This window comes from Lissotriton vulgaris, chromosome 4_1 (assembly GCF_964263255.1).
Source record: "Lissotriton vulgaris chromosome 4_1, aLisVul1.2, whole genome shotgun sequence".
In the NCBI taxonomy this organism is placed as follows: Eukaryota; Metazoa; Chordata; class Amphibia; order Caudata; family Salamandridae; genus Lissotriton; species Lissotriton vulgaris.
Window position 1 is genome coordinate 1,912,118,711 of NC_141691.1, and position 24,078 is coordinate 1,912,142,788.

The window sequence follows — 24,078 nt, forward strand, 5'->3', positions numbered from 1 at the left end:
CTGAAGCGCTAGTTCGGGAGGCATTTGGTCATTATCCAGCGGTGTGATAACCACAGGGATTGGCAATCCCCCATCGGGTGTGGGTACCGAGCTGGACGCTGGTGCTACAAGGACCAGTGGGACCTCCATCGGGACTGGGGCCTCGCTAGGACCCGCTTTCCCCTTCCTCTTTTTCCCCTTATCCCCCCATGGGGTAATGTTTGGCAAAGCAGGCCCCACAATCCTCTTAGGTCGCCCTGAGGGCCCCGCTTGGGCCTCCACTTGTTTCCGGAGGTAGGCCAAGCCGCGACCCAGCTGGTCTACTTTACCGAATTTTCTGTCCATCGCCGACACTCGGTTTACCAGTGTGCGCAGCATTCGTTCCATCTCGGAGCTCTTTCCACTCTTCTTACCAGATATATCTGCGTTCTGCTTTATCTCTGCCTGTTGTCCAGTAGCGACTCGGATTCCAGCTATGCCTTGACGACTGAAACAGAAAAAGCAACGATTACACATTCAAAAAACTGCAGCTTGTTCCCTTGAGGGCTCACGAGCGACGAGTGGTGCAGCCTTCAGAGCGCAGGAAGAAGAGGACACTTCCCTGGATTCCCGCGCCTTTTATCCAGCAGCGGTAAGGCGGGGCCGCCACCCCATCCCGCCCATAGGTGCACGGACTTCCGGGCGGGTGTTTAGGACAACCCTTTTAGGCGGCGGGGGCGTGCTCCGACCAAGCCGCTATGGGCATACCGGCCGGGACACGCCCCCCGCCCGCAACGGTTGCCCGGGGGATCGGGCACCCAGCCATACGTTCGGGGTGACCGAGTTCTCTCCCCTTTCCATTACACAGGTTTGAAAACTTGCAATGAAAGGTTATGTGCAAATTGTACTTTATTGAAATTTGTATGAATATCAATATGCAGAAATGTGCATTGATATGCAAAAAGATACACATGTGTTGTAGAATATCCTGGCAGATGCTGGTATGCACTGCGAAAGGAATGCCCCGATGTGTGCATCGGCACCATTTGCTTGCCCACATCTGAAGGATGGCAATAATGTTCACTTATAACTAAAAAGCATTTGTGGGACAAAATCTTTAATATTGGAATGAGATCTTAAATCTATCATTGGGTCTTTTAGTCCTGCAAAGCATGAATTAGAGAAAATGTTTGCTATATTTAATGCTTAAAATGTATCTTTTCCTTGAAGGCACTTTAAAGGCTGTGGTATGTCTTATGTCTGGAAACACATGCTGCTTCCCAACAGTGCTTCTCACGCTTCGGTGCCTTCAATCGCTACATATCCGAGTAAGATGCATCTTTAAATTGGCTTCTATGGTGCACAAAACACTACCCGCTGAACCTCTCTAGTACTTATCACTAAAAGATAAAAAGATCTATAGGGGATCTGCTCTCTTAGATGTTCTGAGACTCACTTCTTGAAGTTTGAGCTACTTAAAAAATCAATGTAATGGCTCAATCCTTCTCTCGCTGCACTCACAAGGTTTGGAACTCTACTGTTCTCTACTAATCTCTCCCTTCCTGTCTACAACAAAGTTTTTAAACATTTCTTATTAAATAGGCATTTCCAAGCATCTACACTTTCATTCTTTGTTTGCACGGCACATTACTCCCTGACTCTTCATAGCTAATCCTATTTATTGTATGCTCTATTTCTTTGTACTTATTGTCAGGGTCATATCTTTACATCACTTCCTCATTTTAATTTGTAGGCGTTGCTTGGTAGCCCAGCTGTCTTCAAGACGTACAGCTTCAAGGCACCCCAGTTGTGGAATTCGCTCCCACTGGCGCTACGCAGCACCTCTAACCTGCTTCAGTTCAGGAAGAGCCTGAAGACGTGGCTTTTTAATCTCTAGTTTTTTCTGGTGGGCCTTTTCTTTTTCCTGTATCTGTTTTTTCTTGTTATGTTGTTTTACATTGAGCTGCCTGTGGAAAGCACCGGGACACTCTTTTAGAGTAGCCGTGCGCTATGTAAACTTACTATAACATAACATAACATAACATAACATAACATAACATAACATAACATAACATAACGTACTGTTACCAGTTCTTTAATTACACATAGATTGTCCTGGGAACAATTCCTTTGTCCCTTCATTCTATAGGCTCCGTGATGCATCCTTCGTGCTGCTGTGGAGTGCTTTCATTGCAATCTAATTGGGATTATTTTATCTCTCAAAAGTCCCCTCAGTCACTTTTTCCCACACTGACTGATTAATGTTACACATGGTTTCATGGTAAAGTATTTTTGTTTAGCCGTCACAGCCATTATTACATGCCTTTTTTTCATCAGTGCTCGGCAGTGAGCCTGACGTTAGCATAACCTCCACGCTGGCTTTTCCCTTTGCAAATAAGGACATGATGACAAAAGGCATAATCTTGTGACGGTACAAGCGGGCGTCTCAGGACAGTCCATCAGATCTCTGCCAGCTATTGGTTTGAATCATAGCCAGCAGCAGCGTCCCTGGCAGCTTCTTTCATCTTGTTCCTAGCATGCTGGTGCTTTTTAGGGCCCTGGCGGCTACTTTTCACCTAGCCGAGGTATTAGCAAACATTGGCACAGCTAACTGTCCTGGCTTAAATTCTAAATGCAAGACAGATCTGTTGACGTAATGTTGACAGTTGGCCGCTGAACATTTTGGGGCATATTATCAAGAATGGCGTTAAAATTATCGCCGGTTTAGCGGCAGAAAACTGCTGCTAAAGCGGCGATAATGAGCTTGATAATATGCTCTGGAGAATTCCAATAGAAGCCCATGTTCACCCCCAGAACATGGACTTCTATTGGAATTCTCCAGGGCATATTATCAAGCCCATTTTCGCCGTTTTAGCAGCAGTTTTCTGCTGCTAAGCCGGCGATAATTTTTAACGCTGTTCTTGATAATATGCCCCTTTATTTTTTAATATAGTTGCGCAATATATTACAATTCTTTAACAGTTTTCTTTAAGTGCTTCTACTTTTGGCAAGCTGTGGCAAACCTGCTACATACAAACACTAATATAAATAAAATATATTTAAGTACACATTTTCCACCATTACCACAGAAAAATATATTTTCCCTGCGGAAGGATTGTAGATATTTTTGAAAAAAACGACTCGTGCATTTATGTGAAAAAACTACTTTTCACATTCTGATTGTTCCAATGACATTTCAAGCAATTTTTGTGTGAAATCTTGATATAACTCAGCAACTTTATTTTTCCCATTGCTGCATTTTCTGATGTTTTTCAGTGCTTTGATGAGAAGTATCTGAACATTATCCATGTTTTATTTACAGTTCTCAAAATGTTGCTACCACTAACAATCTCCAGTCCTTCTTTTCAATGAAATGCACATTTTACATTTCATATTTGTTATTGAGAGTTCAACTCTGTGGTTATATTATGTTGATATCTTGTAACTTTCACTGTTCACAGCGGCAACGTCACCTCTGTCCTTGTTCCTCTCATATTTGTAAAAAAAAAAAAAAATGCTCCTTATTTTTGGTCACAGCAAGCGCCGGGAAGTTTGCCAATTTCCAATATTGAGAATGTACATTAAAAAAAAATAGATTTCGATGGCTGGAGTCTAATAAAAATCCAGGTCGACAGAAAACTGATAATAATGTATTGCATCGTGCAGAAAAAATTGATTTCATTTTTCATTAACCGAGGAAGAGACACCTAGAAAATATCTCAGCTGACAAACAGCAAAATTAAAGTTTGGGAAAAAAACTAAACATAAGATAACATTTTAGTTGAAGAGGAAACTTTTTTTTAAAATAGTGTATACCCCCCTTTCACTTTATGAGCTCACACCTGACATCATATGTTTGATTTTGCTGACATTTACAAAAATATAAGTAGTTTTTTTTACGAGTTGAATCGATTCTCCTGCTCTATAGTTATATGTTCACCCTGAAAGTCATCTGTTAGTAACTAGACACTTGTTGGAAAGATGTACCCTTTAGTCTTACAGCAGCATTGTGTTTTTTGCTGGCCAGCTCAGAAGGAGCCCCTTTTAATCACCGGTTTTCTAAATGAAAGAACAGACAACAGGTGGTGGCAAACTAACTTCTGCATCTGAATTGCTTTGTGTAGACTTTGGTCGAAGAGGGCGCTTTTCACACTTTGTTAACTATATAGTAGGAGTTTCATGCTCATCATTTCAGCTCAGTTTAAGAATAAGCCTTTTTAGACAAATAGTCTGAGAAACAACTTGTATACATAAACAATATGAAAAGGGAAGATCTTTTACAACACATCCTCTAGGGCATTTTTCTTAATAGTGTTATTGTCGCTTGAAGGGTAGATCATATGAAGCATCGATAATAATAATTTACACTCCCATCAAATATCAACCATTGTACATTTTAAATTTAAATCACATATAGGTGGCATTTCACTGACATTTATACCTGAACCCACAACATGACTTTAAAACATGGATGCAGGCCTAGTCTCACTTTTAGTATTTCAGCCTGCATTCTGTGATCGTGTAAACTCTTTATATAAGGTAAAATATCTTAAAGGCAATTAATATTTTAGGCTGCAAATACTCTTGATCTTTTTCAATTGAGATAAGCATCGCCAATTAAAAAGAAAAATCTGTTTAGATGGAAAGGAGTCTCAATGTTGAGCCCCACCATGTATAATATGCTGCAGTTTTTGCATATTGCCCTGACTTAGATTCACCGAGACCCAACCACTTTCACTCCTTTGGATTTCTCTCCAACACATTGAAGACATTTTTGATTAACCGCCTTGAGAGCGTGTATGTTTTCATCTTAACAAATGATTTCCCACCAGCTCATACTTTAGGCTCAAGTAATTGTGTTAGGAGGCAGATTTAGAGCTAGATAAAACAAACAAAGCAGGGATCAAACATGGCTTAGACATCTTGCAATATTCGATATTCAAAATTAGAACATTGGAATGTTGCGAGCTCCATTGAAAACAACGGAGTACTCCTGGCTTATAATGGCTGGTAGAAGCCTGGAGCTCCAACATTCCAATGTTTCTTTGTTCACAGCTTGGCTGTGAACAAAGGCTTCAGAGAACCTGAGGAGATTTCAACCCCTTCACGCTCCCATAAGGCTTTGTTCTTTTTGTTAGAACATTCTGCCCTCTAGTGGCAGAATGTTCTAATAGCCTTATAGCCCTTCATAGCTGGGCTATTCTGGCTATTAAAGTCCCTCTCCCTGGAGAAGGCCTTTAATAGCCGGTAAAAGCGCTCTACGGTGAGCTATAAGGCTATATTCAATTGAGGCAAGGCCCCCATGAGTTGCCATAGCCTATAGTGAGACAGATTGAAAGTTTTCTTTGTAGTCCTATCGAAGTCTAGTTCATTACAGCCAGATTATCTGCAAAAAGGGGGCAAAGGATGTGAACCCCATCTATTTTTGTAGAGAAAGAATATTGATACGTAGTTTAAATGGTAAGTCTACAAAGTAGAGGCCTAAGCAAATTGGAGTCTAGAAGGAGCCTTGTTTAAGAGTGTTCCTGATCGCGATCATTTGAAATTGACAGCATGGAAGATCTACTTTCACATGAGCCCAGTTGGATAAATCAAGGATCCGAAGAATTTAAATGAGAACGGGGGACTATTAAAATCAACTAATTTCTTGAAACAGATTTCTCAATCTACTAGATCAAGTAAGTCATGAAAATGAAAATAACAATAGTTTAAACTTCCTGCCTGTTCTATTGACATTTTCACGATAGCCTCCAGGGCAAAGCAATCATCCATAGTAGGGTGAGCATTCCAAAAAGCACCTTGTTCCAACAGGATTAGGTTATTTTTATTAATAGACAATTTAAAATGTTTTGATTAGATTGTAGACGCAACTCTCAAGAGGCTTATCAGTCTAATGGTTGCAAGGAGGTTTAACATCGCCGTTTTTATATATTGCTTTTGTTATCAAACTGCGGACAAATTGATTTCAAAGATTTATTTGCTGAATTTATGGAATTAATCTAAATAAAGTTATTATTTCAGTGTTAAATATAATTGGACAGTCAATTTTTTTCAATTTCAATCTTTATTTCGTTGCATTGCAACATAAAAGATAACAATAAAATATACAGTTCATAGTAAAATATACAACAGTATAGAAACCTTCAGTTCATTCATTATAATGAGCACCCTATATATACTACATTGCTTCTGCATTTCATCATATTTAAACACATTGACTTGCATTTCATCATATATGGACACATAAGTTTACAGTTTCAGTTTGGCACAGAATCAAATAAATATTAAAATGTTTAAAACAGTAGAAAAGTTAAAAAGCCATTAAATTGAATTTAAACAGCCAAGATTAAAAATGCAATGCCTTGGCATTATTCATGGTTTAGGAGAGTCCGAATAAGCAGTTTTCCTTAATTAAAATGAAAGAGATAATTTCCTTCTAATAAAATAAGTGGACAATAAAAATGTACTAATACCGAACACAATTACTTGACTGGTGTCTGTGCTTAAGATTCTGCCAGCTTCCCTATGGGAAGTAGAGCCAATGTTACGGCACAAGGAGACTATCCACTTTTTTCTTGCCTTGCCGTAACTAGGGCAAAAAAACAGTATGTGAAAAATATCCTCCCTTTGGTAATTAGTGCACAAGGTACAATGGTCTTTATCAGTCTTCCCCCATCTTTTCTCAGTTACCTTTATCCTCAACGTTCCGTACCTAAATTTTAGAAATAGGGATTTGGCCAATGGGGGCTGGATTTCGTCGAGAAATTGTTCGAATAGTGCCTCATTTTTTGCCAAAAGAAATTTTTCAGTGAGGGGACCGTGTGTTCTTGTATACACAGAATCATAGCTCACATATGACCAAAAAGTTAATTTAACAATTTTCTTGGAAGCTGAGTTTAGAGATCCTGGCTCGTTCCAAAAGTGTGATAATCCGAGCTTGGTTATCCAGTTTTTTACATGCTTAAACCAAAAGATCTTACTGTCCCTATCAAGCTCTAGTACTTCCTTCAACCCATTTTTATAGTCAGATAATTCCAGGGTTGTCCATAGTCTGACCCACAACAGCAATGGTCTCAATGTAGCGTGCTGATCTGTGTGTTTGATGTTTAGGTCAAGGAATAGGGGTATCAGGGGGGTGTTAGTTGGAACTTTTAATAGTCCCCTAACAAATTTATTCTCCAGTACTTCAAAGGTTTTTTTACATACTGGCCCCCAGATTTCTGCCCCGTACAAGGAGGCGGATTGTACCTTGTATCTAAAAAGCTATATTGCTGGAGTGACTGCCTTGTTCACACTTTTATTATACCTCTGTGTTATTGGTAAGCAGTTTTGTTTAAAAACCAATTTTGATTTTTCCAATTGTGGGCCCCATCCCATTACAGAGTCTAACAAGACCCTCAGGTAAGTAAAACTGTGCTCGTAATCTAATTTTTGGCCATTTAACATTAAGTTCTTTTAAAAAGTTTTATGCGGGTTCAGTGCCATGTATTTTGTTTTTTTTTATATTAATTTCTAATCCTTTATGGATACAGTACTGTTGGAACGTGTCTAGTAGGATCTGTAGGCCGCGTGGCGTTTGCGAAATTAAAATTGTGTCATCCGCGAAAAGGAGGGACGCAACGCGTTCCCCTCCCAGTCGAGGAGAATCGTTGTCACAATTTTCCATATAGGTTGCAATATCATTTACATAAAGGGAGAATAGCGTGGGGGCCAGGACACAGCCCTGTCGCACTCCCCTTTTTATCGGGATCGGGTCTGTGAGTTCCCCATTTGGGCCCCACCTAACCTTGGCGTAATTCTCCTGATGCAGACCTATTACAAGTTTTAGTAATTCGCCTGGCAGCCCTTGCCTATTCAGGGTTTCCCAAAGTAAGTCGCGTGGAATTAGATCAAATGCTGCTCGTAGGTCTACAAAGGTCACACACAAGTGACCTTTGCGGATGATGACATATTTCCAGTACAAGCAGCATAGCCTAAATACTTGATCGATAGTACTTGTTTTATTTCTGAATCCCGCCTGATATTTAGATAAAATTGACTCCTCCTCCAGCCATGAATTTATTCGGTTTAGAATATGCCTAGCATATATTTTCTGAGTAATATCTAAAAGACTAATGGGGCGGTAATTTGCTGGACCACCACGATCCCCTTTTTTAAAAATGGGGATAATTTCTGCGCCATTCCAAGTGTCCGGAATGTGCTCGCTAGCCGCAACTATGTTAAATAGATGATTTAAGTAGGGTGCCCAAATATCAATATTATACAAATACAGGTCACCAGGGATTCTATCAAGCCCTGGCGCCTTCCCTTTCTTTACTGTAGTAATTGCTGCCTCTGTTTCTTGTATAGTAAAAACTACCGGGTGGGTATTAGCTGGTGTTGTAACCGGGGGTACGTCGGTTGCAGCCTCAGTTGGAGTTTTGACTGCATACAATAACGAAAAGTGCTTAACCCAAGTGTCCTCATCTAAATAAACCTCCCTGGAGCCTTTCTCCCGTTTATTTTCCTTGGCTGCCAGTTCCCAGAATTATTTCTGGTCCTTATTTTTAGCGGCTGTTAACATATTGAGCCATAATTCCTCATCCCATGAGGATTTCGCTCTTAGTATTATTTTGTTATAAGCCTTCCTTTTCTCTCTAATTTCTAACGGACCTTCCCCTTTGACAGCATTAATCAGTGCAGTTTTGGCAAGACGGCATTCCTTGTTATACCAAGGTTTGCCTATGGATTTTGCTCTAGTCCTGCCTACACCTTTTTTAGGTTTTTTTGTAAGAATTTCTTATAATTTGCTGAAAAGGGACTTATGTAGATCAATAAATTCTTTAGGGTCGCAGCTATAGGGACGATATGAGTCCAGGGTATCTGCAAAAGTGCAGTAAATATTGGCCAATAGGTCCTCTTTTTCTAACACAAAGGCCCATTTAACCGCCCTACGATTGTTGCTAAGGACAATATTGTCAATTGTGGATGAGGATGCTATACTATGACCTCCCTCCGTGTTAACAAGGCCCGTTACCATGCTTAGAACAAAAAACTCATTTCTAAAGGGCAATGGTCACTTTCATATCTCTCTTTGACCTTTAGGTCTACTGTAAAGGGCCAAAGGTCAAAGGAGACGATAACATAGTCTAGGTTACTTCCATAATTACGTCTCTTGAATGTGGGGGCTTTCGGGCTGTCCGATGGCATACGGCCGTTGCATGCTCTCAGGCCATGTGAAGTCAAGAACCTTGTAATCTGTAGAGCCAATGCAGTACCGGCCACCATACATTTCTCGTTCAGGGCGGGTATTGCATTGGCATCGTCCTCCTCTTCAAACAATGGGGCTATCCCTGAGATTGGTTCAAAATTACAGTTCAGGTCTCCACATAGAATAACACCTGACTCTGTTTTTAGTGAATCCATAAGTGACTCTAGCTTCCCTATACATAAGGATTCCTTGTGGGAAGACTGGGGGCTGTTATAGACATTAAGTAGGTAAAACACCCTATTATCCACTGTTGTTACTTCTAGACAAAGAATGTCTGGGGAGTCAGTGTTAATCATTTTAATACCTGATTTAATGGAAACATTGACCCATACTAGGAGGCCTCCAGATGCGCGACCTCTCAGGGAAGGGACAGCCTCTATTTGATAGGTTTTGTAACCAACCCTGTGCATTTGTACTGTGGCCCATGTTTCCTGCAGTACACAGATGTCAAAGGTGTTCATGTATGCATTCCAGTCAGGGTCATTTAATTTTGCACGCACCCCTGCAATGTTCCATGAGACGAGTGTAAACAGGGGAGATCCCTCATTCGAATCATGGGGCATAACAGGTAAAACGACTGGTGAGCTCCTATTGACTTCATCTGTACCTATAACAACAGAACGTATGTCCACCTTAGGACAGCTATTACCTTCTTTTCAGTGGTGGTATCCCAAAGTACATGACACATTTTCATTCCCCCCAGCATCTACTTTTTTGACTTGGGGCGAATGATAACAAAAGTGAACCCTCGTTTGTCCCAGGAGACGCTACAGGTAATGCGACAGGCAAACTATTGTTAATTATTTCATCACATATTACAGCAGTATATGGACCTGGCTTCAAACAACTAGATCCTTTTTCCTCAGTACACCCCAAAATACGTGAGACATTTTCAATACCCCTATTATCTTCCGTGCTCTTTAAACATCAATCGCACTCCTCCAAGCCACTGAATGCCTCAAACCTATTTGATAGTTCTAAGGGAGCAAATGGAATGAGTTTGGACATTTTTCCATTTCCTCCTAGGTTGTGACTAGTTGGTACGGTGTTCCACCCATGGATCAAAGGGGGTGGAACTAGATGTTGCAAATAGGCAGGGTTCCTAGCTACTTCCATATTTGAAAATTGTGTATTAAAGGGAATGTAGCTGATTAAATGTTGAGGGGGGAATACAGTTGATCTTGGGTAGAAATAAGTCAAAGGGCGTGGCACTATGCAGTTATTTTCATTGCCATAGGGCCAGCTCAGAATATATTGGACCGCCTTTCTGTCCCTAAAGTTTACAACTACAATGTCACCCCCTATGTCCTTTGTTCTTCCACCCAGCCAGGACAGACGGCGAACATGAACTATTTCGCCATTTACGTGATTGGCTTTGGGTCTGTACAATGACAACCAGTGCATTATCTTGTTCTTTAGCTGAAAGTAACCTTCCCGCTTACCACTTGTCAGCTCAGGAACCCCGGTAAGTACCACCACATATGGTAGAGCTTCCGGTGGAAGTTCCGTAGGTGGTATCCTTCCCTGTCCCCCTCTTACATGACTATCCTCGTTCTCTTCGGCTCTTGGGAGTCTGTTTGGGGGGATACTTGGTTCCCTAGGCTGGATGTTAACTAGGGTATCCGTACAATTAGATGTTGTAGTTGGTCTACTCATAGATGTTTTTGGTTGTTTTGGGTTAGAGCTATTGGAAGGTTTACTAACAGATGGAGCACCTTTAGTTGGGTGGTTAGGGGCAGCTGAGTTGGCTACTACTAAGTTGTTATCAATAGTAGTGTTAGTAGATTTTACCGCTGCCCCTTCAGTTGAGGGAGTGCACATTGAATTTAAAGCTTTTTGGGGCTGTGACGCATTCTGGGGCCTTAATGGCCTGTCCAGTTGCCCAAGAGCTACCTAGTCCAACTCAATTTTCCCCAGCCTTGATTCCACTCCCTTTAGTCTTTCAGATAGGGCTAGCATGTAGGTTCGCACAATCATTTCAATGTTGTCCAAAAGATTCTTCGGAAAGGCTGTCTGGGAACCTTCTTCCATTGGGATGTGGATGATGTCAGGCACTATGACTGATGGGGAAGATGGTATCGTGGGTATTGAAGGGGTTGAGGCAGTTGCCGTTGTTTGCTTGCTAGCAGGCTTTCCCAAAGTCATAGTAGTAGCAAGGTTAGGTTTCTTCCCAAAGTCAGTGTGGCTTAGCTTGGGCTTATTTGGGTCCATTTTCTTCCGTCTCCTTTTAGAAGGAGGGGGCCCATGTACTTTGTGTGGCAATGGCCTCTGGTTTTTCCCTCTTACTACCTTACCCGGCCTGATTGTGGGGGAAATCATAATTTTTGTGGAGTTAGGTGTACTTGGAGGGGCATGTAGGTCAATTTGTGACTCTGGCTGGATTAGCGTGGGTGAAGTAGCAGGAGCTAAACATTCCTTAAATAGTAGGGGCACACTAGGTGTTGGGGACATATTGCCTGTCAGAGTACTGTTCATTTCGTTATCCAGAGTAACAGAAATAATAGGCTCAGACAATGTCCTATTTTTTATACGTTCGATTGAGCGGCGCCGATCTGCCCGCCGCTCGGCAAGTAGTAGTTCTTTATTGCCCTCAGGCGCTATTTTAGAGAAGTAGTCATCCAGAGTTCGATTTAGTATGCTCCCATTTTTATCCAAGCCGGCAGTAGTTGAGCTAGTAGCAGCTGTAGCCATCATACAGAAGAACAGTAACTGGAATAGTAGATGGATCACTACTTACTGTACAACTTGACCAGGACTTCGGGCCCAGCCCAGCCTCTTCTGGCCTCTGAGGGCCTAAGAGGGCCCGCCCTTTGCCCGGGCTTCGCCCCGGGCGCCCCGCTCGTTTCCCGCGTTGCGGGCGGAGTCCCGCTTTATAGCGCCGCCTGGCGCTGGGTGATGACGCGCTCCAATGCGCATTAGCAGTGCCCCCTGGGAAGGCGAGTTCCTTCAACCTGCTTCGATGTTGTTCCTAACGTCTCAGCAGGGAGGAACCGGCGGGTGGATGCGGCCAGGCACGGGGGTCGTCACAGAATACAGGCGAGTTGATATTCACTCGGGAAGGCGTCCACACACCCGTCTTACTTTCAGCAGCAATACACCCCACTGGTCGGTCGGAGCCCCGCTTTGTAGCGCTGCCTGGCGCTGGGTGATGACGCGCTCCAATGCGCGTTAGCAGTGCTCCCTGGGAAGGCGAGTTCCTTCAACCTGCTTCGCTGTTGTTCCTAGCGTCTCAGCAGGGAGGAACCGGCGGGTGGATGCGGCCAGGCACGGGGGTCGTCACAGAATACAGGCGAGTTGATATTCACTCGGGAAGGCGTCCACACACTCGTCTTACTTTCATCAGCAATTGGACAGTCAGTAGAAAGATCTCCTTGGATTCGATAGAGGTATGATGAGTGAGAAACTCAGACCTCTAAAAGCACTGCAAATGCCAGAGAAATTTTTGAATTGTATCACAATTTTCTCATTAAATGCAAGATTTTTTCTGGTCACCTATGTGTATTATTTCTATCATGTGTAATGAATTTGAACTAAAATATTCTCATTTATTTCCTATAATCATGTGCCTATATTCAAGTACAAGATATTTTAACTTCGTTTTGATGTTTGTATTGTGCACTCTTTTGACCATATTCTGAAATGTTTTACCTCACCATTAGATGTTGACAACATCTTACTTTCTTTCTTACCTTCAAACTTTATTTGCATGTTAGAGACACAGTTAAGGGCACATAAAGGGACTGCATTTAACACAGACACATATAGTCATGTATAATCAATTGCTAACAATGGCCAGACAACATTAGCTACCAGAATGGGGAACGTCCTTTACAACTGAACTTTTACAACGAAGTACCGTTACGAAGCAGGTTTAACAACAAAAGTCATTACAACGACTTTCGCTGGAGGGCGCTCTAGGATAGGCAATAGTTTAATTTACTATCCAACACCTTCCATACTATCCACGGGGACTGGAGTTGGAATAGTAAATTAAACTATTCACTATCCAGCGCCCCCCAACGCAAGTCGTTGTAACGGCTTGCGTTGTAAAACCTGCGTCGTAACGGTACGCGTTGTAAAAGCACGTGTTGTACCGTCATACATCCACCAGAATATAGTATTCTTAAAATGTACCGCTATTTCAGAAAACACCCCACAAAGAAGCATAATTCCTCATCACTGATTAATTGTAAAAAGCATAATGCTATTCTTCACTGTGTAAAACTGTATTTCCTCAATAATGGGATTAAAAACCGTTTGCTTTAAATAGAATAGAATTTACAAAAGAAAATCAAATGCAGTAAAGACTGATTACACACAACATCACAATGGCATTTAAAAACAGATAGATCTTCAAAGTGCCCAGCGCAAAACACAAAATATATTTGACAGATCCCACCCTAAACTGAAACAAAACAGATCTCTCCCACTGATCTTGTATCTCCAGTAAATACAATTATAGATCCATGCAAGTTTTTAAATAAGGATACAGTATGTTTCCCACAGTCTAGTCTCCCTTAGAATGACACATAATTTACGAAAACTGAAGCTTTACCCCTGTTTGTCCTTACATCGAACAAGGGAACAGTTGTTCGGCAAGGAAGAATGCCCTAGTATTGCTAACATTTTCTTGACTTGGGAGAGTCAAGGTAGGCCAAAAGCTTTGTCACTTAAAAGGCAATATTTGATAATTTGATGATTCAGGATTCAGGATTAAGGCAGATTGACAGCCAGAGTAAAACCGGAACACATTTTGTGCAGCCTTCTACATAAGGAAGTCCGAATTCTTCATGCCATATCTAGTGCAACATTAAAGGAGATACTGTGACGGCACCAGCAAAAGCAGTTCTCTTCAGTCTAGGTGGCAGAACATTTTGCATAAACCCAATTTCTGCTCAAATACAGTGGTGGGATAATTGAATCCCTATCTGAGGGCGAGGCAGATTGGAAAGTGCACCCACAGATCTAGAAAGCTTCCTTCAACAATTAAGTATATTAGAGTTCCAGGAGTCTGAGGAGCAAAAAACGAACCCTAGGTAAGAAAACTATTAGCACTGTCTATTAATTTATTCCAAGTGCAAGCGTGGGGACGCTTAGTCGTTTGCAGCCGCATGCCTTAATATACGATTTAGAATAATTTGTGACTAGAACGAGATCAGCCATAAATTACTAATGGCGTAAAGCCTTAAGTGTGCAGACAGTTAATACTGCATTGTCAGCATATAACAATGCAGGGATATAAACATTATCTATCTTTCAGACATTCAGTCTGGCACTGAATATTATGGGGCTCAGATATTATTAATATATACAATAGAAAAGAGAGGGGCAATGATACATTCATGCTGGGCACCATGGGAAGGAACAGGAAGTTCAGGTAGGTGCCCACTTGCACCAAATCTCACTCTACCATTCAAATAACCATGTAGTACATATACCAAATGCACATGAGCCGCATCCACTCCCGTTTCAAGAAGAAACAACAGCAGCTTTGTACTATTTTCACAATCAACTGCTGTTGATAGGTCCATGAATGCTAGGTACACCAGGCAATGCTTAGCAATGGTCTATTTACCTACCATAAGATGAAGGTTTATTCACTGCTCCACTGTGCACAGCCAGCCAATCCCTGAAGCTGTACTGGCAAGAAGTAAAGATGTTGTTAGTTATGGTCCAGTCCCCCATTCTAATAAAAACATGGTGTAGGCAATGAATTTCATTCTGTCGGCAGAGTTGTGGAATGTAGATTTTCCTTGAAAGTCCAATAACCACCACTTGACAGAGTTTTTTCTTGCGCGTGACTGGCCAACTTACAGTTGGTGAGTGAAAATCGGTGCCCATAGTGCAATTTTCCGGCGCTAGGAGGTCACCTGACAACATTTGCAGTAAGAAACCTGCCGCTCGAGTAGAAAATGTACTCAAGCGGAAGCAAGCCAACTTGAGAAGTAGCATCCTCTGGTTGCCCTGCCTGGTGTTGTTCGTGCTGAATTTTCTAAAAATTAGCATGGCCAACAGGACATGCCAATTTCCACCCGTTCGCGGAACTCCACAGAATTTTGCAGAGAGAAACTACGCAAGTTCTACCCACCACTACTAAACACTGATTTTGACAGAGATATCAATAAGTAAAATGGGGTGGTACCACCTTCGTTTTGAGCACATGCACTTTTTAAATATAGGGATATTAATCAATGTTGAACATCCTAGACAAGGCCACTGGCATACATGAAAAATTAGATGGGGCCACTCTCAATCATAAGTCCTCCTGGTCCTTCATCCTAGAAAAACAAGTAACACTCAACTCCATAGAGCTGCTGACATGCTATGTCCTACTCTCTACCATTCAGACCTCCACCACCACCTTCCAGCTCATCTACAGGCCTCCCAGGCAAAGCAGGGGCTTCATTGATATGTTCTCAGACCTCCTCACCACCTTGTCCATCAAACATGCCACCGTCTTGGGTGACTTCAACCTCTCAGACAACATAAGCTCAAGAAAACAAGAGACGCCCTCTTCCAACCTCTTCAATCTCATTGGCATGCTCATTATGACACAGCATGTCACACAACCAACACACTTCAAAGGTCACATCCTTGACCTTGTCTTCTCAACGTTCAACAACAATCCAATGCATACCACCTCTGAAGTGGGTCAACCACTTTGCCACACCTATCACCCTGCTCTGCATTCTATCAACAAACCAAGGCCAATACAAAAGGGAATTCTAAACCTATGGATCTTTCAAAGACTTCTCAATGGACTACCGACTGCTTGAACTCATCTCTCACCCTATCAACTCCATGTCCAAGGTCAAATCTCTTCTAAACAATGTCAAAATAAAATTCAAGAACTATGTGAACATCCAAGTCTGAATTAAAAAATGCAAGTCTAAGCCAAAGCTTTCAGCACCCTTGCACTCTAAAGCCCTTGCTGAAAATTAATGAACCATCCACAGACAAGATAGAAAAAATGTTGGCAGCCTCCCTGAAAAAAAGTGCAATAATGGTGGATGGAGGTAAAGTGGAGGTCAGGTCAGACCTGTCAATTGTAACTGCGAACAGGCAGTGGGAGTTAGGCAAACGGATTGAGCCTTTAAGGAGCCTGGGAGCCACGGTGCAGCAGAAATTCCTGGCTTTCTTAAAAGTTATGTGGAAGAATAAAATGCACACGTTTCGGTTTGTTGAAGATGTGGATGGCTTCCTGGAGCAGTGTCAAAGTGAGTGTATGTAGTACAGGTAGTTAAGGTAGGCTAATGTGATAAACTAATAGAAAGTATGCCGTGCAGAAGTATATCTTTTTAAAGTTGTGAGTATAGGTTATAAGAATGGTCCAGCGTCCATAGTAGGTACCCGAAGGGCCAAGGTAGGGCCATAGGAAAGTTGGTTGCGTTTTCCAGGGAGGGGGGGTACAGGGGAGCAGAAGGGTAGGGGGCAGGGTTGGTGGGGGGGTGGGTAGAGGGGGAAAATGTGAAACAGTCCTTAGAAGCTCTTTCTCCGCTAGGAGGTTTGAGATTAGTCACTGGGTGTGTTATGAAAGGGGGTAGTTTGTCGGAGTTAACACTTTTGTCATGGAATGTGAATGGTCTACGAGTAAAGTCAAGGAGGGACTAATTTTGAAATATTTGAGAGACTCCTCAGCTCATATTGTGATTTTGCAAGAGACGCAATTTACTGGGGCGGAGAGCAAGCAATTTTTTTCGTCACAGCGCTGGCTGATTCATGCATTTTATACTCCACAACTGGCAGTCACTAAAGGAATTGCAGTTTTGGTCAGACAAGGGGTAGACTGTTTAGTTGAGGGTGAGGTGGCTGATGTTAAGGGTAGATGGTTGATTGTGGGTCGTAGGATAAAAGGTCAGTCGTATAATATTATTGGATACTATGGTCCAAATCAAGATGATGTTGGGCCTTTAGATGAATTGGCCAGGGAAGCATTAGGTTTTCTGGGTAAAATTATTTTGGCAGGTGATTTTAACACAGTGCTGGACCATAAGTTAGATTGATCATCTAATAGTAGGGCGTTGGCGAATATGAAAATGTCGAACAGAGTGAAGGGATTGATGGTTCAGTTAGGACGGTGTGATATATGGAGACAGAGGTCCGGACAGCTATTAGGTTTACCTATTATATTGAAAAGTACAGTCATAGATCACGGATAGATTATTTTTTGATAGATCTTAGATTGATGGGCAGCATGACACAGGCAGCTCATGTAGGTGTTCACCTCTCGGACCATTCAGCGGTCATTCTGTCTATAAAAGTGGAAAGCGGTCCTCTGGGCTCAATTTGGAGGTTGGCTCGCTCAGTTCTTTATGATCAGGAAGCTTTGGTTAGCTTAGGTCAGGAGATTGAAGTTTTTTTGGATAAGAATGTGGGGTCAGCAAAGATTGATATTGTCTGGGAGACATGCAAGGCTTTTTTGCGCGGCAGGCTAGGTGCTTTGGGAGCAAATAAAAGGAGAATATATTTTAACAGAGTAGATGAACTGGAAAAGAAAATCCGTCAGCATGAGGCAGAGGTAATAAGTGTTGGGGGCCTTGAAGCAGAGGAAAGGATTGTGCAGGAGTTGGCTGACTCAACAGCAGAGCTGGTAGCGGTTCTAAGTCATAGGGTTAAGGAGAAATGGGACGCCAGTCAATTGGCGCATTTCGAGTACGGAGAGGGGACTAGTAAACTGCTAGCCTGGAAGGCGAGGAAAGACCGGGTTTGGAATTTGATTAAGGAAGTGAAAGAGGGGGAGTCAGGGCGGGTTGTCACAAGTACTAAATACATTGCGGAAGCATTCTATAGATACTTTGAGGCAGTATATAGAGAGGATCTTAACCCAGATGCACAGGCAGTAAGGCAGTGGTTGAAGGCGTTGAAACCACTATCGGAAGAGCTTCAGGAAACCCTGAGTCAGGAGATACTGCAGGGAGAAGTGGAAGGCGTAATTAAGCAGGTAAAGAAAGGGAAGGCACCAGGATCTGATGGGCTTCCTGCGGAGGTTTACAAGGTGCTGAGAGGGAACTTAGCACCTATATTAACACAACTATTTAATGAGGTCTTCTTGGGAAAGGCTTCTCTCCCGCCATCATCATATGAGGCGAATATTATACTATTGCCCAAACCTGGAAAATCGCCAAAGTACATGGACTCATACAGGCCGGTTTCGCTATTAAACTGCGATTACAAGCTTTTTGCAAAGATTATGGCGGATAGGCTTAGTAAAGTTGTCTCCCAGCTAGTACACGAAGACCAGAAAGGCTTTATCAAGGGTAGGTACTTGAAGGAGCTAACTTTTTCCCTCATAGGGAGTATAGATGCGGCTTCTACACATAACCTTCCCTTGGCGGTAATCGCGCTGGATGCCGCCAAGGCGTTTGATCGGGTGAACTGGGCATACCTACAGGCCCAGACAAAGCATCTTAAGTTGGGTGTAAATTTTAGTTTGGCTTTGGCACTACTATATCACTCCCCTACATTCAGGGTATTAGTGAACGGGATACTAACTCAGCCAATAAAAGTAATGAGAGGTACAAGACAAGGGTGTCCCCTTTCTCCCCTTTTATTTGACCTCTACATTGAACCCTTAGCTTGTAGGCTTAGGGAAGCAGAGAGGATTTCCCCGTTTGAATTTGAGGGATGGTCAAGGAAGATTGGGCTATACGCCGATGACATAGTCATTTTAACCGCCCAGCTGCAGCAGTCGATGGGTTGTTTAGATGAATTAACAAAGGAGTTTGGGGCTGTTTCTGGATACCTTATAAATGCTGATAAGACAGAGGTTATGTTTTGGAATCTAACTGCAGAGGGTATAGCCTGCAAATCGGAGATACGTTATCTAGGAGTGAGGATTACACAAGATATAAGGGAGCTCACTAAAGTCAACTTTGTTAGAGTTAGGAAGGAGATCTCTGCTGCTCTGCGAAGGTGGGCGTATCTACCGTTAACACTGTACGGTTGAGTCAATCTGGTGAAAATGATGGTTCTACCTAAGATAACTTTTTTGTTTGATTCACTGCCGCTTTTATTTGAGAAGGACTGGCTCGTAAGGCTGCAGAGCGAGATAGGGTCATTCATTTGGGTGTCAAGAGGGTCCCGCCTGTCATGGAAGAAGATTAGGAGAAAACTTTTAAAGGGAGGGCTGGCGGCCCGCACTTTCAGATCTATTCATGGGCTTTTTTGTTGAAGAATTGCAGAATGTTGTTGGGTACGCCGGGGAGTTCAGTTATAGGGAAACTGTTGTCTGCACTGCTTAGAATGGAGAATGTGAAGCAACATGGTTTTCTGTACAAATTTGCCGATCCAATGTACTCTAAAAAAATTAGATTAAGAGTGTTGAAAGACCTAGCGACAACCTGGTTTAAAATCAGGAGGGCAACGAAAATCCCATACTACAGTTCTATGGCCCCGATCTGGGATACGCCAGGAGCCCCCCTCTGGACCGAGGATGCGTTGGAAAAGGCAATGAGAGTGGATGGTCCGCAGAGGTGGGAAGATCTGTTTTTGGATTGCACCCTAGCTCCATGTGGGTATTGTGAGCAGGAGTGGGGCCAGAAATTTTCCAGGTTTAAATATTTGCAGATCCAAAGCTGGGCGGCGGGTAAGGAAAATCTAATTGGTCATCACAATGACTTGGAAGAGTTGGGGTTGGATTTGCAGATTAAAAAAGAAGTCGCGTTGTGGTACTGGTCAATAGTGGAGTTGGAGGACGGCTCTTTTACGCTGTCGGAGACCCTGTGGGGAGAGTGCTTGCCAGAGATTGGTTCAGAAGACCAATGGCAAGTAACAATGTCGCTACTGTACAAAGTGGTTAAACCTGCAAATTTAGGGAGAAATCACTCTTTCACCCTCCACAGGGCATACTGGTCTCCCAGAAAACTTGCGAAGGTTAAGGCTGGCGGAATGGTGGTGTGTCCTAAATGCAAGAGTCCTAATGTGGATGAACTACATATGTTTGTGACCACCCCGGCGATAAAAGAATTTTGGGAGACCGTAAGTACGTGTTTGTCATCAGCTCTGGGCCAGCAGATTAAGGTAAGCCCTGAACTTGTCATGACAGGAATATTGGACTTACAAGGTAAGGGCTCGGATGGCAATGCCACACTACTGGCTCAGAGAGAGATATGTAAAATGTGGGTTTCAGCAGACCCCCCAACAGAACTGAATTGGTTAAGATCGATGAGAGCTATTGCCAAGTTGGATATTGTGGATCGGCATAAAAAAAGATATAGATTTTGGACTCCCTTTCTGTTATGTTTTGGGTGAAGGGTTGGGTTGTAGAGATAAAGGTGTGTGAAGTCCTATGATTAAGCTTTCTCCAAATCTCGGTTGGTTTAAGTCTTGAGGAAGACCTGCTAAGGTGGTAAACTTCCTCCTAAGAGCAAAGCTAATAGATGAGATGAGTAGCCCAAGGGCGGTATCGTGAAATTCGGGGCGAGGAGAGGGCGAATGAGGACAAAAAAAAAAGATTGAAAATGGAAGAAAGATACAATCTCAGATGACTTAATGATACTAAAGTCCCTCAGCGCAATATGCAAACTGCTCATCGCACCAGCCAAAGCAAAGTATTGTAGTATTACCATCAATGAAAAACAGAACACTGATTAGACAATCAACCACTGTGTCAACCCCTGTCAGACCTACTGATTCCTCACTCCACAGAAAAGCATGAATCTGTTAACCTTCCATTCAGGTTCAAAACATAGAGGTGATTCAACAGCACATCAACAACACCAAGCCTACTTTATATCTTACGCTCATCACTTGCCATGGATTCCTGCAAGGAAGTCCTTCAAAGTTCTGTCTCTCACAGTTCTAGATTACATACTCAACTCCCTCAAATCTACTTCCGATGAAGATAAACTTTTACCCTTGCCCTTTAGCAAAATTATTTTGTGGGATGCTCTTTTTTGCCTGCTCACCATTATCAATGATCCCCTCACTCGAGGCTGTTCCCAGAGTCTCTCGTGAAAGGCCAATATCTTCCTATCCTAAGCAAGCAAATCTATACTAGACTTTGATGACCTCTCTAACAACCAGCCCTTCACTCACTTACCATTCATTAGCAAAGTAATTGAAGGTAGACTATGTAACTCCAAGACAACATCAGTGCTACCCATCTCTTGAAAGACTACCAGTCCGGATTCAGATCATGCTACATCACAGACACTGCCATGCTACACATTCTAGATTATGCCATCTTGAGCACACGATAAAGATGACCCCTGTAACCTGATATCTCTGGACCTCTCACTGCCTTAGATGCAATTCACCATCCCTCTCTTCATACGCACTGTGGAGTCTCGAATAAGCTTCACGGGCAATGTCCTTCACTAGTTGTCCTCCTACATGTTCTACTGACACCTATTTCTCATTAAGGCACCTTCAGGTCCCAAAAGATCCTCATCACCTGTGGAGTGTCCCAGGATTCCATTATGTCCTGTGTCATCTTTAACATGAACATGGATCCGCTTGGACCTCTACTCATAGAAATCAGCACTAGAATTTTCCATTATGCCAATGTTGTCAGATAAGTCTTTATTTCGACATCATGTCATAAAAGACAACATAAAAAAAACACATCATCAATACCTTAAAAGTACATTAAGCACAGCTGATTCATTAACAATTATACATAAATAAGGGCTTTTCACGAAACCAACTGGCTAAATCTGTCCTCTAATTGTGCTTTATCAATAATTAAAAAGGTAGAAGTTCAATTTAAAATTAATAAATATGTCAACATTTTATCTAAAAACCTTAAAAATAAATAAATAAGGGACAATTCATTTTATATAATAAGGAGCAGACATTTAAACATTTGGGGCAACAACTGATTTTAGTTTGGTCCTTCAAATTGCCCACATCCAATTAAGACATTTAGAAACAGCAATAATTAGGCTTTCCGAACAGTCTGTTTTAAAAATCCGTAGGGCCTCAGTTCCTTTTTTGATACCTTTTTGCAGACATACTGGCCTAAGCCACGTAAGCCGCGGCAGTTTATACACAGGGCATATAAACAATATATGAGCTAGACTTTCCAGTTGTGAACTACAAAAGGGACACATAGAATCCCTACCAGAGGACCATTTACTTGTAAAGGTATTAAGTGGCAGGGTACCCACCCTATATTGATGGAACCGTTTCCGGTCCTCAGGGATTGTAATAAAATCCCAATATGGTTCATAAGCTGGTAGGTGTTTATGCTCAAGAAACTCCCTATGTAGTGAAGAGATGGAACGTCGAATTTTTGTGTTGTGACCATCGACCAGTATAATTCCTTAAGAATCTTGTGTGATGGAAAAATATTGTGTGCTGGGTTATCCCATAGCTCAGCCAAGCCCATGGCATTATAAATCGCCTTGGATTCACTAAACCATTTTATTCTATTGGCTGTGTCCATGTTCCTAACTTCAAGGAGTGCTTGAGCATAGTGGGAAAGCTCTGGGGTAACCCAGATCCTCCATCAGTATGCTGTGGGTCTAAATCACGCTACATCCTCTATTCTCTGGCAGCCCAGGTCAAGATAGAGCGGCAAGAGTGGGGTAGATGGTGGGAGCCTCGCTATTCCTCTCACAAATTTATTTTGAGCATTTGTCAGTTCAGAGATGTTACATGATCCCCATAGTTCGGCCCCATACAATATAGATGCTCTTATTTTTGTATCGTAGATTTTTCAGTGCCGGAGCTATGGGTTGGCTGGCCGAAGAGCGGAGTTCTCTCAAGAGTACTCCAGCCAGCTGGGCATGTCTAGTAGCTAGTTGATTAATGTGTGGTTTTCAATCCAGCCTTGAACCCAGTGTGATACCCAAGTATGAGAACGAATGGGTTTGCTCTAGCAACTTCCCATTCATTATTGCTCTTCCTTTCACTTGCTTATACCTATGCTTTATCATGAATTTGGTTTTAGGCACATTGATGGTAAGGCCATATTCGCTACAGAAGGTCTCAAACCGCCCGATTGCTCTCTGGAGCCCTTGTTGGGTCTTGGCTATTAAAAGAGTGTCGTATGCGAACATCAACAGGGGTATCGACTCACCACAGAGCTTGGGAGCATCCGTAGGAAAATCCCTGTAATAGTGGATAACCCTGTTGATGTGCAAAGAAAACAATGTTGGGGCCAAGACACACCCTTGTCTTACACCTTTGATGATTGTAAACCTATCTGTTACCTGGCCTTGTTGGCCCCACCGGACCTGGGAAAAGTTATTTTCATGAAGTTTAATTAAAAATGCAAGTAATTCAGGTGGCATACCTTGTTCCCGATATACTTGCCACATCATCATTCGAGGGACCAGGTCAAAAGCCGATTTTAGATTGACAAATGCAGCATATAGTGTGCCACCTCCAAGGACCACCCACCTCCAATAAATAGCAATGAATCTACAAACCTGATCCACCGTACTCGTTTGTGAACGAAATCCAGCTTGTAGGGGTGATAAGGCATCAGCATCGTCTATCCAGTTCTGAATCCTGGTCAAGACTACTCTAGCAACCACTTTCTGAATGCAATCTATTAGGCTGATGGGCCTGTAGTGAGCGGGATACGAGCGGTCACCTTTTTTGAAAATAGGTATAATTTCGGCTCCCTTCCATGAATCTGGGATTGGTGAGCCTTTAGCAATTGCGTTGGCAAGGGACATTATATATTTTGCCCAAACATCTTTTCCATGGATAAAAAGATCCGCTGGTATAGTATCCAATCCTGGCGCGCTACCTTTCGGAACCGTTTTTAATACGCTCTCTACTTCTTTTAGACTGAATCGTAGAGGGACAAAAGAGGCATTTACAAGGGAGATATTGGTTGTTATCCCCGAGTCCAAGGCCGGGGATGCAAATTGCGTATTAAAATGCATCACCCATGTTTCGGGAGAAACATTGTTTTC